Raw genomic sequence first — 13,605 nt, forward strand, 5'->3', positions numbered from 1 at the left:
GACCAGAACTGCTACACCATGGCCTTTGCCATTGCAGAATATTTTATGATTATAACTATAACTATAGAACTAGAAAACATAATCCTAAGGGTAGAGCTAGACCAGTTGTTTCCAAACATAAGCCTTCAGCTCACATACATTGATGCTGAAAGTCTAACTTACTATGAAAAAATAGTGCTGCTAAGATGTTAAGATAACTATTACTGTAAGATCAGTAAAATATATGTTTACAGCAAAATTGAATAATTTAAATGTACACTATAGCCATCTTCATTTCTTTCTTCTCATAGTTACTATTCAAAGCATTTTACTTTCTGTTGTTATTACTGTTTCTGTACCTTATGTTTTCCTTATTTTGTTTTATATTTAAATTGTAAGTGACCGCTTTTCTGTGCCTCCGATGTCCCTTCATTCCTTTTGGATTCAAGGTGTATCAAAATAAAATTCATACCATGATAACTAAAACTGAGCTGACCATATCATTGAAGCAACCCTGTCAAGCTCTGATGGCCCTTTCAGGGCAGCTTCCAGAAATCCAAAGTAGCTAAAGCGATGATGATAACCAGGTAGTGAGCATGATAGAAGGATTAGCATGCGGTTGTATCAGTGCATCTTCTTATTTCAAACAGCTTTTCTGTGTTGCTTTGCAGATGAGCATGTTTGGTAACAGTAGAATTAAGACCTTATATTTTGTTTTTACCCTTGCATGTTTGGCTTTTACCCATGAACCCTGACATTATGCTATGGGATACTGGCAAAAAATGTTACATGCATTTGTCGGAAATTTTTCTCTGCTATTTTAGCAGGAATGTTAACCAGCTTATCTGAACAGAGAAATTTTAAGACAAATACATTATGGGCAGGATTTTATGTTCTGCGGGCGCGTGTGTATGCGCCTGACCCGGTCAGGTGTAAGAGACCGCACGATGACATCGGGCAAGCGTCCCAACGTCACCGCGCACTCGTGTGATATTTCGGTCAGCGGGTATGCACGAGAGTCAGCAGAGGGCCCGCTGACAATTAGGAGACCTATCAAGGCCATTAAAGTTTCAATTAACTGCCATTTTTCACTGCCCATCCAACTTTATGGTTGGCGGGCGAATTGGCCAGCTGGTCTTTGGATGCTTTAGGAAACCTCATCCACTGGCGGGATGAGATTTCCGACATTAATTTTTTTTAAAATAAAAATGTTTTCACATAATTTTTATTTTGTTTATGTTCATGTGAGTAAGTCCTATGTGGGAACATGTTTTTCTGATTTTCAAAAGCTTTATTTTTAATTTTTAAATTCAGGGAGCTTTCAGTGCACGCTCACCTGCGCTCACAATCCTCCCACTCCCACTTGGCAGTGCTGAGCTTCTCTGTGTGCCTTTCACGCTGGCTAGCAGTTAATTGGTTAGCCAGTGTGAAATCGTGGTCGGGGGCTGATTGTGGGCAGCAGACTGTTTCCTGGGCCCACCTGCCCAGTGACCCCAAAATCCTGCTCTATATGTTCATACGTTAGTATCCAGAGAACTGTAATACAAATTTGTATTTATATAGCACCTTAAACATAAAATATCCCAATCGGTTCTACATATTAGATTGTGAAACAAAATAGGACATGGGCCAAATAAGGAGATATTAGAGCAGATGACCAAAGGTTTGGCCAGAGAGGTCAGCTTTAAGGAGCATCTTAAAGGATGAAAGCGAGGCAGAGAAGTGGAGAGGCTTAGGAAGCGAATTCCAAAGTTTAAGGCTCAGGCAGCTGAAGACACACCAACAATGGTGAAGCAGTTAAAATCAGGTATGCTAAAGACACCAGAATTTTAAGAGCCCAGATACATTGGAGGGCTGTAGGGCTGGTGGAGATTACAGAGATAGGAAGGGGCAAGGCCATGGGGCATTTGAAAATGGGGATGAGAATTTAAAAATTGAGATGTTGTTTCACTGGATGCCTGAGCAATTCAAGGAGCACAGGAGTGATGGGTAAACAGGACTTGGCGCAAGTAAGGACACGAGAAGCAGAATTTTGGATGAGTTCAAGTTTATGATAGGTAGAACTTGTGAGGCTGATCAGGAGTGCTTTAGAATAGTCAAGTCCATGGGTAACAAAAATATGGGTGAAGGTTTCAGTATCAAATGAGCTAAGGCAGTGGCACAGCTGGGCAATGTTATGAAGGTGGAAATAAGTGAACTTTATAATGGCAAGGGACTTAAGAACAGAAGTAGGCTATTCAGCCCTTCAAGCCTGTTCTGCCATTCAATAAGACCATGGCTGATCTGGTTGTCGTCTCAACTCCACTTTTCCATCTGCCCCCATAATCCTTGACACCACTGACTATCAAAAATCTCCCTAACTCTGCCTTGAATAAATTCAATGACCCAGCCTCCAATGCTTTCTGAAGAAGAGAATTTCACATACGATCCTTTGGGAGAAAAAATTTCTCCTCATCTCTGTCTTAACCGGTATACCTCTTATTATTAAACTGTGTCCCCTGGTTCTAGTCTTTCCCACAAGTGAAAACATCTTCCCCGTTTCAAATCCCCTCAAGACCTTATATGCAGACTAAGATCATATCTCATTCTTCTGAACTGAAATGGGTATAGGCCCAACCTGTCCAACCTTTTTTCATAAGTGGTTGGAAACTCATCTTGGGGGTCAGGTTTGACACCGGGTTTGCGAACCACCTGGTTCAGCCTCAGGTAGTTTCCAGGAAGAGAGATGGAGTCGGTGGCTAGGAAACAGTTTGTTGCAGGGACCGAAAAGAATGGCATCAGTCTTCTGAATATTTAATTGAAGGAAATTCTTTCCATTTACTACTGGATGTCGGAGAAGCAGTCTGACAATTTATTCACAGTATGAGAAAAGTAGGATGACATAAAGCTGGTGTTGTCAGTGTACATGTCAAAACTGATATGTTTTCAGATGATGTCACTGAGGAGCAACAAGGATAAACTGTTTCCAACACAGCTTCCAACCTGATAGTCGCCCAACCTCGGACGGCCCGCTTCTATCTCCTACCCAAAATCCACAAACAGAACTGCCCCGATAGACCGATCGTCTCAGCTTGCTCCTGCCCCACAGAACTCATTTCTCGTTATCTTGACTCCCTTCTCTCTCCCCTTGTCCAGTCCCTTCCCACCTACATCCGTGATTCCTCTGACACCTTACGTCACATCAACAATTTCCAGTTCCCTGGCCCCTACCGCTTCCTCTTCACCATGGACGTCCAATCCCTCTACACCTCCATCCCCCACCAGGATGGTCTGAGGGCCCTTAGCTTCTTCCTCGAACAGAGGCCCGAACAATCCCCATCCACCACTACTCTCCTCCGTCTGGCTGAACTTGTTCTCACGCTGAACAATTTCTCCTTCAACTCCTCTCACTTCCTCCAAATAAAAGGTGTGGCTATGGGTACCCGCATGGGCCCCAGCTATGCCTGTCTCTTTATGGGGTATGTGGAACATTCCTTGTTGCAGTCCTACTCCGGCCCCCTTCCACAACTCTTTCTCCGGTACATCGATGATTACTTCGGTGCCGCCTCATGCTCTCGTCAGGACTTGGAAAAATTTATTAATTTTGCTTCCAATCTCCACCCCTCCATCATTTTCACGTGGTCCATCTCTGACACTTCCCTTCCCTTCCTTGACCTCTCTGTCTCAATCTCTGGTGATAGACTGTCCACCAATATCCATTACAAACCCACCGACTCCCACAGCTATCTCGACTACAGCTCCTCACACCCCGCTTCCTGTAAGGACTCCATCCCATTCTTTCAGTTCCTTCGCCTCCGTCGCATCTGTTCCGATGATGCTACATTCAAAAACAGTTCCTCTGACATGTCCTCCTTCTTCCTTAACCGAGGTTTTCCACCCACGGTCGTTGACAGGGCCCTCAACCGTGTCCGGCCCATCTCCCGCGCATCCGCCCTCACGCCTTCTCCTCCCTCCCAGAAACATGATAGGGTCCCCCTTGTCCTCACTTATCACCCCACCAGCCTCCGCATTCAAAGGATCATCCTCCGCCATTTCCGCCAACTCCAGCATGATGCCACCACCAAACACATCTTCCCTTCACCCCCCTTATCGGCATTCCGTAGGGATCGCTCCCTCCGGGACACCCTGGTCCACTCCTCCATCACCCCCTACTCCTCAACCCCCTCCTATGGCACAACCCCATGCCCACGCAAAAGATGCAACACCTGCCCCTTCACTTCCTCTCTCCTCACCGTCCAAGGACCCAAACACTCCTTTCAAGTGAAGCAGCATTTCACTTGCATTTCCCCCAACTTAGTCTACTGCATTCGTTGCTCCCAATGCGGTCTCCTCTACATTGGAGAGACCAAACGTAAACTGGGTGACCGCTTTGCAGAACACCTGTGGTCTGTCCGCAAGAATGACCCAAACCTCCCTGTCGCTTGCCATTTTAACACTCTACCCTACTCTCTTGCCCACATGTCTGTCCTTGGCTTGCTGCATTGTTCCGGTGAAGCCCAACGCAAACTGGAGGAACAACACCTCATCTTCCGACTAGGGACTTTACAGCCTTCCGGACTGAATATTGAATTCAACAACTTTAGGTCGTGAGCTCCCTCCCCCATCCCCACCCCCTTTCTGTTTCCCCCTTCCTTTTTTTTCCCAATAAATTATAAAGATTTTCCTTTTCCCACCTATTTCCATTATAAAAAAAAACCCCACTAGAGCTATACCTTGAGTGCCCTACCATCCATTCTTAATTAGCACATTCGTTTAGATAATATCACCAACTTTAACTTTAACACCTATGTGTTCTATTGTACTATTGTCGTTGACATCTTTTGATGATCTGCTTCTATCACTGCTTGTTTGTCCCTACAACCACACCCCCCTCCTCCACCTCTCTGTCTCTCTATCTCTCCGCCCCCCACACACACACCTTAAACCAGCTTATATTTCAGCTCTTTCCTGGACTCGAACTCAAGTTCTGTCGAAGGGTCATGAGGACTCGAAACGTCAACTCTTTTCTTCTCCGCCGATGCTGCCAGACCTGCTGAGTTTTTCCAGGTAATTCTGTTTTTGTTAAGGATAAACTGTAGTTCATTCTGTCCATCTTTTGTGTCAACTCTTAGCTAGAGCAACATTAATCCCTTTACACCAATCTCCCATTGCCCTGTTTCAAAAACAACTTCAAGTATTCACCCACTTTTCTCTCAAATTATTTAATAGTTTCTGCCTTGATTACCCCAATGCAAAGCATCACATGCTGTCTCAAATGAGTAATTAAATTTCTCCCAACCCTGCCCCCTCACTCTCTTAATAGTTCTCTATCATTGAATCACCAATAAGAGAAAATGGGCTTCCACAGTCCACCGGGATAAAACATTTCAATAATTTAAAACCTCTTTTTTGCTGCATGGATATAGTTACAGTATCTCACCCCGTTCCTCATAATCATAATAGGAGTGAATCTAATGGCTTGTGTCATTAGTTAGATTTAAATTTGATTTTTTAGTCCCATTGTCATAGGGTGGAATTTAATGCCCTCTCCTTTGGCATGTTTGATGATGGGATGCATTTAATTGGAGTGGAGGATGGTAGGTGGGGACCCTGCCATCTTCCCACCTTTGCCCTGACTAAGACCGTGGTGGGAAAGCTCGTGGCCATGCTCTCTGACCCACTGCCAATTGAGACCTTTCAGTGGGCAATTATTGCTTACTTAAGGGCCTCATCCCACCATCACTAGTATGCATGAAATGCAGGAAGCTCAAAAAGCACACTCTGTGGGGGGTTGCTTGTGGATTTCCAGGGGTGGAGGGGGGTGTCTGTCATTCAATGTCTCACGCTCAATGCCTGATCAAGGGTCCCAGCAGCGAGAAGGGGTTCTGCTGAGAGTCAGCTCTCTATTCTAGCTGCTGACTGCCCTCCCCCTCTCCGCTACGACTCCCATTCTGCGATCCCCCTCCTGCCATCACACCTGTGGCCTGGATGATACTGGGTCTTGGATGGGTGCATTACTGGCAGCAGCCACCGCCTCCCCCATGATGCTGCTGAGCAATGAAGCTGTTGGCCTCTGGCCTGCACGTCTCGTTGGATGGGAATTCTGCCTCCTGGGGTCCTCGATCCCAGGGAAGCCCTGCAGCTACCCTGTTAAGTGCCTGACTGGCAATTAATGTGACGGGCTTTCTTGATAAGAAGTGGCGTGGCTCTTGCCAGCTCTCCAGCCGGTGGATGAGACCCCCATCACCTATATTCAATTCTGCCCATAGTCATTTTGGCACAAAAGCAAAAGGAGAGCATTGGGCTCATCAAACTCATGCTGTTCTCTGTAGAGCAATCTAGTCAGTCTCATTGCCCTGTTCTATCTCAGTAGCCTTGCAAGTTTATTTCCCTCAAGCGTCTATCCAATTTCCTTTTGAAATCATTAATCATCTCCGATTCCACCACTCTTCTATATAGGTAAAGAGTTTCAGTTCATTATCAGTCATTGCCTCACATTTTACTTTGTATTCCAAAATCAAATCATTTATATGAACCAAGAAAATGAGTGGTCCTCTAGCATTGGTCCTTGGGGAATGCTCCAGTCTACCATTCTCCATCCTGAAAAACAACCATTTAAAACTTGTCACTGTGTTCTGTCCTTAAGCCAATTTTTTTGCCCAAGCTGACAATGACCCAGCCCCACATTCCATGAACCGCTCATGAGTTTTCATAACCATGAGTTTTGTTAACTAGCCTTTTATGTAATGCTTCGTCAAATGCCTTTTTAAAATCCATCTGGACAACATCCATTGCATTCCTTCATCAACCTTTTTTGTTATTTCATCAAAAAAATCCAGCTAGATTAGTCAAAAATGATTTGCTTTTTACAAATCCATGCTAGCTGTTCTGAATTTATTCAAACCTTTCGAAGTATTTGTTGATTTTTTTTTTTTGCAAATTTTTGTTTCTAAAACCCTACCCGCCACTGATGTTAAACTGACTCTTCTGTAGTTACTAGGAATGTCTTTGCAACCTTTCTTAAATGTCACGTTTGCCATTCTCCAATTCTCTGGCACATCCCCCCTCTGCCTCCCCAGTATCTAGGGAAAATTGGAAGATTAAAGAAGTCCCTTCCGTTATTTCTTTTCCCACTTCCTTGAGCAACCTGGGATAAAAGCGCTCAGACCAGGTGACACCCATTCTAAGCATAACCAGCCTTCCCAGTACTGTAAGTCCTTCTTTTAGGTTGCCCCATTTTAAGTTGTTTCAGTTTAATGTGCTTTTAATGGGGCTGGTATTCATGTTTAGCGTTGTGTGCTCTCATTTACATAGGGTGGAATCATCCCAGATTTGCACGAAGTGTGGAAGCGGGGGGTAAATCAATGTTTTACCGGCTATCCACGATGGCTGGTTTTCATGCCATGTCATCCCAAACCTGCCACATTATTTATGTATTCCAGGAAACATGCCGTTTCCATAGCAGGTGCACTGCTTTATCAAGCCAGGCGCCATATTTAAAGTCCAGCTGTGCGCACCACTTCTCAGTGCTTCCAGCCCATGACTGCAGCAGGGAAGATGTCCATGAAAGGCAGAAAGACTGCAACCCCCAGGTTTAGCGACATGTCACTGGAAGGCCTTTTGGATGCCGTGGAGGCCCGTCGGAATGTCCTCTATCCCTGCTCTGGCCGCAGGACGGGCAGTGGCGTTACCAGCCAAGCTTGGGAGGTGATGGCAGCCGTGGTCAGTGCCAATGCTGTTCAAGAGTACAGCCACCCTGTGCTGCAAGAGGATGAATGATTTCCTCCGTTCCACCAGGGTAAGTCACTTTTCTCATCACTCTCAACTCTCACACTCACAAACCCATCACACATCCATAGGGATCTTATTCACTGCCGGTTCAAGGCACATCACCATTCACTTTCTCTCACTCACCATTGTTGTGCTCATCCCATCTGTGGGACCACTCACCACCCACACATGCCAGGCATAGTTATATCTGGCCTGGCAGGCATCCTGCTTACACTTTCCCCAACTCTAATCATGCAAGACAAGCTAGCATACAAAAAGAGAGAGAGGTCGCAGACCAGTGGAGGAATGCCTGAAATCAAGATCCTAAGGGACTTTGAAAACAGAACGATCCAGCTACACCACATGGACTGCAGCAGTTCAAGAAGGCAGCTCACCACCACCTTCTCAAGGGCAACTAGGGATGGGCAATAAATGCTGGCCCAGTGAAGCCCACATCCCGTGAATGAATAAACAAGGAATAAAACCAAGCTGTGCCACTGCCATGCATTAATTATCTCCCTTTGCTTCCACAGGCACATCTGGGAAATAGCCAACAGAGTCCATGACCCAGGGTGTCCAATCAAGCCCCAAAGAAACCTCTGAAGATGAATCTGGTGGCACCCCCCTTGAAGTCCCATCACAGCGCTCACCCACACCTTCCACCAGCACAGAGACGCACACCCCGGTGGGACCTAGTTTTGGGATCACAATCTGGTGAGCACATCGTACTGCCTGATCCACAGCAGGTGGCAGCAGACTTCCCCAGTGTCTGAGACTCGGAGGACTGCTGGAGGCCAGAAAGATGCTTGTCTGAGTCAGATGATGAGCCTCTGGACTTGGTTATGTCACAGTTGCTGAAGCTGCAAAGGCAAGCTCGGGAACATCAGGAAGGGTTGTCCACTGTCCTCCTCAGAATGCAAGGCACAGTGGAGGATTCTGTCTGCCTTTACTTTGAGATGATAGCGCGGCATGACAATGAACCAAGATCAACACTGGTAGGCTAGTGGCTGCCATGGAGACCTTGGTCCAGGACATTGCTCCTCCACTGCTGCGCAGGCTCAACTTCATTGCTGATGCCATTGTTGGCCTCCAACAGTGTATACGTGAGAGGGGTACGGGGCAGCTTGATCTCACCCCAGCCACCCTTTCTCCTCAAGGAGTCAGCCTGTGGCTCTTGGGCACCCATAAGGAGGAGGATCAGCAGATGCGCACCCCGTGGCCATCCTTCCAGGGAGTGTCTGGCCCATCTAAATTTCCTCTTCCTGTGATCTCAGCAGCTCCAGCTCCACAGGCCGATGAAGGTGCCACTCCCTCACAGGACCCCGAAAGTGGGCTGGGGCCCTCCAGGTCTCGGCCCTTCAGAGGATGCCTGCCAAGGTCATCGCAGAGAGAGCTGTGCAGTCTTCAGGCTGCCTTCACCTTCGCTGTGGATGTCAGGGGAGCACAAAGGCATAATGACAGGGTTAGAAAATTTAAGAAGATTTAGTTGCACGGCCTGGGCATGGGTGTTAATCACTTGTACGTAATGTTCACTCTTGTCAACAAACTCCCAAGAATGTCTCCCTGCCTGTGGCTGCTTGTTCTGATGAGGAGTGTACATGTCACTCAGATGTGCAACTTTCTGCACAAGATAATGGCAGGTGTCTCAGTCCAGGGTCTCTTCCCTGTACTTTGTGCAACCTTCAGACCAAAGTGATGATCCGGCCTCACAACTCCCTGGGCACAGAACTGATGCCTGCACCTCTGGCACTTGTCATTGTTGCCAGAATGTCTTGGGCAGGCATCATAGAGTTCCATCCTTCTCTCTGTGTACTGTCAGCACCTAATAAGGTGGGGCTGACCACATCTCTTCAGCATCTGCGACCACTGACACTGTGCTCCTGAAGGGCTCAGGTGCTGAAGGTGGACAAAGGATCAGATGCTTCTAAAGTTTCATGGCTGCATTTCTATGATATGACCCTGACCACAAAGCGCAAGTGAACTGCCCTCGACCAGACAGGAGTCAGACATTCTCAGAGGCTATGTGAGAATCTATGGAGTGTCCTCACTGCATGTTGCCATCATCCTCCATATGAGGCCTCCCGAGCGCATATGCCTCGCCGAGCCAGTGTGAGGGCTTCATTCCCATCATTGCTGCCTTTGAGGACCTCCTCACCCTCATTCCCATCGGCGTCGTCCTCATCCGAGGAGACCTCCATCACCTCCATCCCCTCCATCACCTCCTCAATCAGCTTCTCTCATCGTTGCACTGCCAGATTGTAAAGGGCGCAGTCGACAACGATGATGCATGACACCCTCTGTGGACTGTATTGCAGGCACCAAAACCTCATTTTCAGTATTCCAGGGATCTGTTCCATCAAGTTGCAGATTGCAGCATGATCCTTGTTGTACCTTCGCTCTGCTGCAGTCTGAGGACGCCTCATGGGTCTCATCAGCTACAGCTTCTGCAGGTAGCCCTTGTTCCCAAGGAGCCATCCCTGCAGTTTCTGTGGACCCTGGGAGACCCCAGTGTTCTGTGACCGACTGAGGATGTGGGACTCCTGCACAGTCCCTGGAAATTGTGCGCACACCTGCAGGATGCATTTGTCATGTTCGGACACCAGCTGCACATTCAGCAAATGGAATCCCTTGCTGTTGATGTAGTTGACTGCATGTTGTGATGGAGACCTGAGCATTTCCTAAGTGCAGTCAATCACACCCTGGACTTGTGGGAAACCGGAGATCTGGGTGAATCCAATCGCTCTTGCATCCTGGCCCCGGGCGAAATGCACAAAGTTGTGTGTCCTCACAAAAACGGCATCAGTGACCTCATGGATGCATTCGTGCATGGTGGCTTGAGATATCCCACAGAAGTCACATGTGAAGCCCTGAAAGGAGCCACTGGCATAGAAATTGAGCACCACTGTCACTTTCATGGCCACTGGCAGTGAATGCCCTCCATGTCCCCATGGCACCAAATCATGCAGCAGGTGGCAGATGTGACCGACCAGTTCCCTAGATATGCCCAGTCTTCGGCGACACTGCTTCTTGGTCATCTGCAGGAATGAAAGGCGGTGTCTATAGACCCTGGGTGTTGCTAGGCGCTGACCAGGGGCGACTCACTGTGGCTCTTCGGTAGCATGGGCAGGAGGCCCAGCCGCCCCTTCTTCCAGAGGGTGCTGCTTCTCCCTCTGCCCAGCCAGGAGCCTCATTGCTCTCTCCTCCTTCGTCTTCGCTTTCTGTAAGTCATCGGACAGACAGCTAATTCACCAGGCTCAATGCTCCTGACTCCCACAAGATGAAAGAGAGAGACACAGGAGTGTACTAAGAAGCTGTTCTGGTTAAGTCTGAAGGCCCCTTAATGCTTCCCGGAGAGTGCTGGCTACCACTTGGATGGCCAGAGATTAGTGTGCTGCATGGCTGCCTGACACCCCACCCACCTCCGCCCAATGCACCCAACTGATTGGCTGCAGCTTTGTTCATTGGACTGCATGCTGTGCACTCAGATCAGGCGCAGGCATTCTCCTAACCTGCCCTGCAAGACAGCACTGTTAGCTTGAACCATCGGGGAGAATGGTCCAAACCGGAAAGCTGACATTGAAAGGGGCTGTGAGTGCCTCCATCAGTGACTGCTCTAGGGCCAGCTTTAGCCAGGAAATTGCACAACATGTGCAGTCATACTATTGTTCTGCAGTCCACTAAAATACTCGTGACTTTGCAGTCTGTGCTGGGGTAGGTCTGGAGCAGTTGGTGGCGCTTCAATGCCTCTGCGTTGCTTGAATGGGCAGATAAGATAGAAGCCCGACTCAATCATATCAGTGTCTGTGCTTGAACTGTCTCAGTTGCAGAGGAATGGTCGCTGCACATCGTTGCTGTGTACTCACCTCCAAGTTGCCCTCAAAGTGCAGCCCACCAAGTGCACACCTTTTATTTGCTGTTGTGAAACCTGTCGGCATGGACGGACGATCCAGTGGGTGGGCCAGTTCCGGTGGGCTGGCCTAATAATATGTAGATGTATTGCAGTGAGGTTCCCAATGTCCGATCGTGGGAAACTTGACCCACCATCGGCGGGCTGAGCGGATGATTGCAGACTGGTTTCATGCCATTGTGAAAGCAATCATGCCATATTGTCCGCTGGCGCCACCAAACACTCCAACACCGGCAGACACAGAAAATTCTGGACATAGTTTCATGCCAGGTGTGACATAGGTTTGCGTCACCCAAACAGTGCCACTTTGGAGTAGCCTCTCCCGTTCTCGATCCTTCCGCTCACAGCCAACCCTCCCATTGCTGCCAACCTTTCCACAGGCCGAACCTCCTGGTCACTGTCCCTCTAGCTTGAGGCTTTCCTCCACTGCCCTGCAACTTGAAGCTGCTCTCACTCTCTGTGTTACTTCCTGCCTCTTACCGCTCATCTCCCGAGTTTGGAGCAGTGAGCAGGAGTGTCGGTGAGTGTGATGATAGGTGGTGACCAGGAGGGTTGGCCAGTAGAAAGGTCAGGGATTACAATCAGTGGCTAGTGGGAGAAGTGAGGAATAGGAGAGGCAAGGAGCAGGAGGAAAGTTAAAAGAGTTAGCATATTTCTTACATTGTTAAATTAGCTTTCTTTTAAAAGTTATTTCTTTTACAAATCTAGTAATTTAGCAATGCATAGTACAATATTTAAACTTACAGGGTATAATTTTGTAATTTTTTTTTCCGATGGGAAGATCCGTCTGAATCTGGCTAAAGCTTTTACAATACTATAAAGAGAAAATCTGATTCACTTACTGTTATTTCATTTAAAGTTGCACTTTTCAGAAATGCAACTGTGACATTAAGTGAGGAATGACTAAACAACTGCTTGAACAATTTTCACCCCATCCAATACCTCTCCATTTCTACCAATATTTTCTCAACATTCTCTTCCTTTGTAAACACCAAAGCAAGTACCCATTAAGTATCCTAGCTTTGCCCTGCTTCTTTTAGCATATATCACCTTCTTTGTCCCTCATAGACTCCAACCCACCTCTTGCCATCTGTGTGCAATGTATATGCTGGTAGAAGATTTTATTGTTCCCTTTATGTTAACTGCCATTTTATTTTCATATTCTCTCTTTGACAGTCTCAATTTCCTCATGCTTCCCCCCTCAGCTTATTCTGTTTGACCTAGCTTTCACTTAAAGAACATAAGAACATAGATATAGAAGCAAGAATAGGCCATTCAACCTCTCGAACCAGCTTTGCCATTCAGTAAGATCACAGTTCACCTGATCATGGCCTCAGTTCCATTTTCCCATTTACCCACCCTAATCCTGGACTTCCTTGTAACCAAAAACCTAACTCAGTCTTGAATGTATGCCATGACCCAGCCTCCACTGCTCTCTGGAGTAAAGAGTTCTAAAGATTAACAACCCTTTGAGAGAAGAAATCTGTGACACCTAGTTCTTGATTCCAGGAGGAGGAGAAAGGTCCTTTCAGTATCCTATTTGTCAAGTTCCCTCAGAATTTTATATGCTTCAATAAGATCAGATCTCATTCTTCTAAATTACACTGAGTACAGGCCCAACTTGCTTAATGGTTCCTCATAAGAAACCCCTTCATCCCAGGAATCAGCTGAGTGAACCTTCTGTGAATGCCTCCAGTACAAGTACATTCCTCCTTGAGTAAGGAGGCCAAAACTGTATGCAGTACTCTAGGTGCAGTCTCACCAACGCCCTGTGCAATTAAAACAAGACCTCCCAATTTTTATACTCCTACCCCCTTGCAATAAAGGCCAACATTCCATTTGCCTTCCAAATTATTTGCTGTACCTGCATGCTAACTTTTTTGTAATGCATGTACAAGGGTGCCCAGATCCTTTTGCATCACAGCATTCTGCAGTCTCTCTCAATTTAAATAATAATATGCTTTTTAATT

At 47.0% G+C, this 13,605-nt stretch overlaps 1 protein-coding gene across 11 annotated transcripts in view; it reads left to right on the forward strand.

The window, feature by feature from the left end:
- Window positions 1–13,605, forward strand: part of tbc1d32 (TBC1 domain family, member 32) — a 418,366-nt gene that overhangs the window by 264,738 nt on the left and 140,023 nt on the right. The window lies entirely within an intron of this gene.

This window comes from Carcharodon carcharias, chromosome 5, assembly GCF_017639515.1.
Source record: "Carcharodon carcharias isolate sCarCar2 chromosome 5, sCarCar2.pri, whole genome shotgun sequence".
NCBI lineage: Eukaryota > Metazoa > Chordata > Chondrichthyes > Lamniformes > Lamnidae > Carcharodon > Carcharodon carcharias.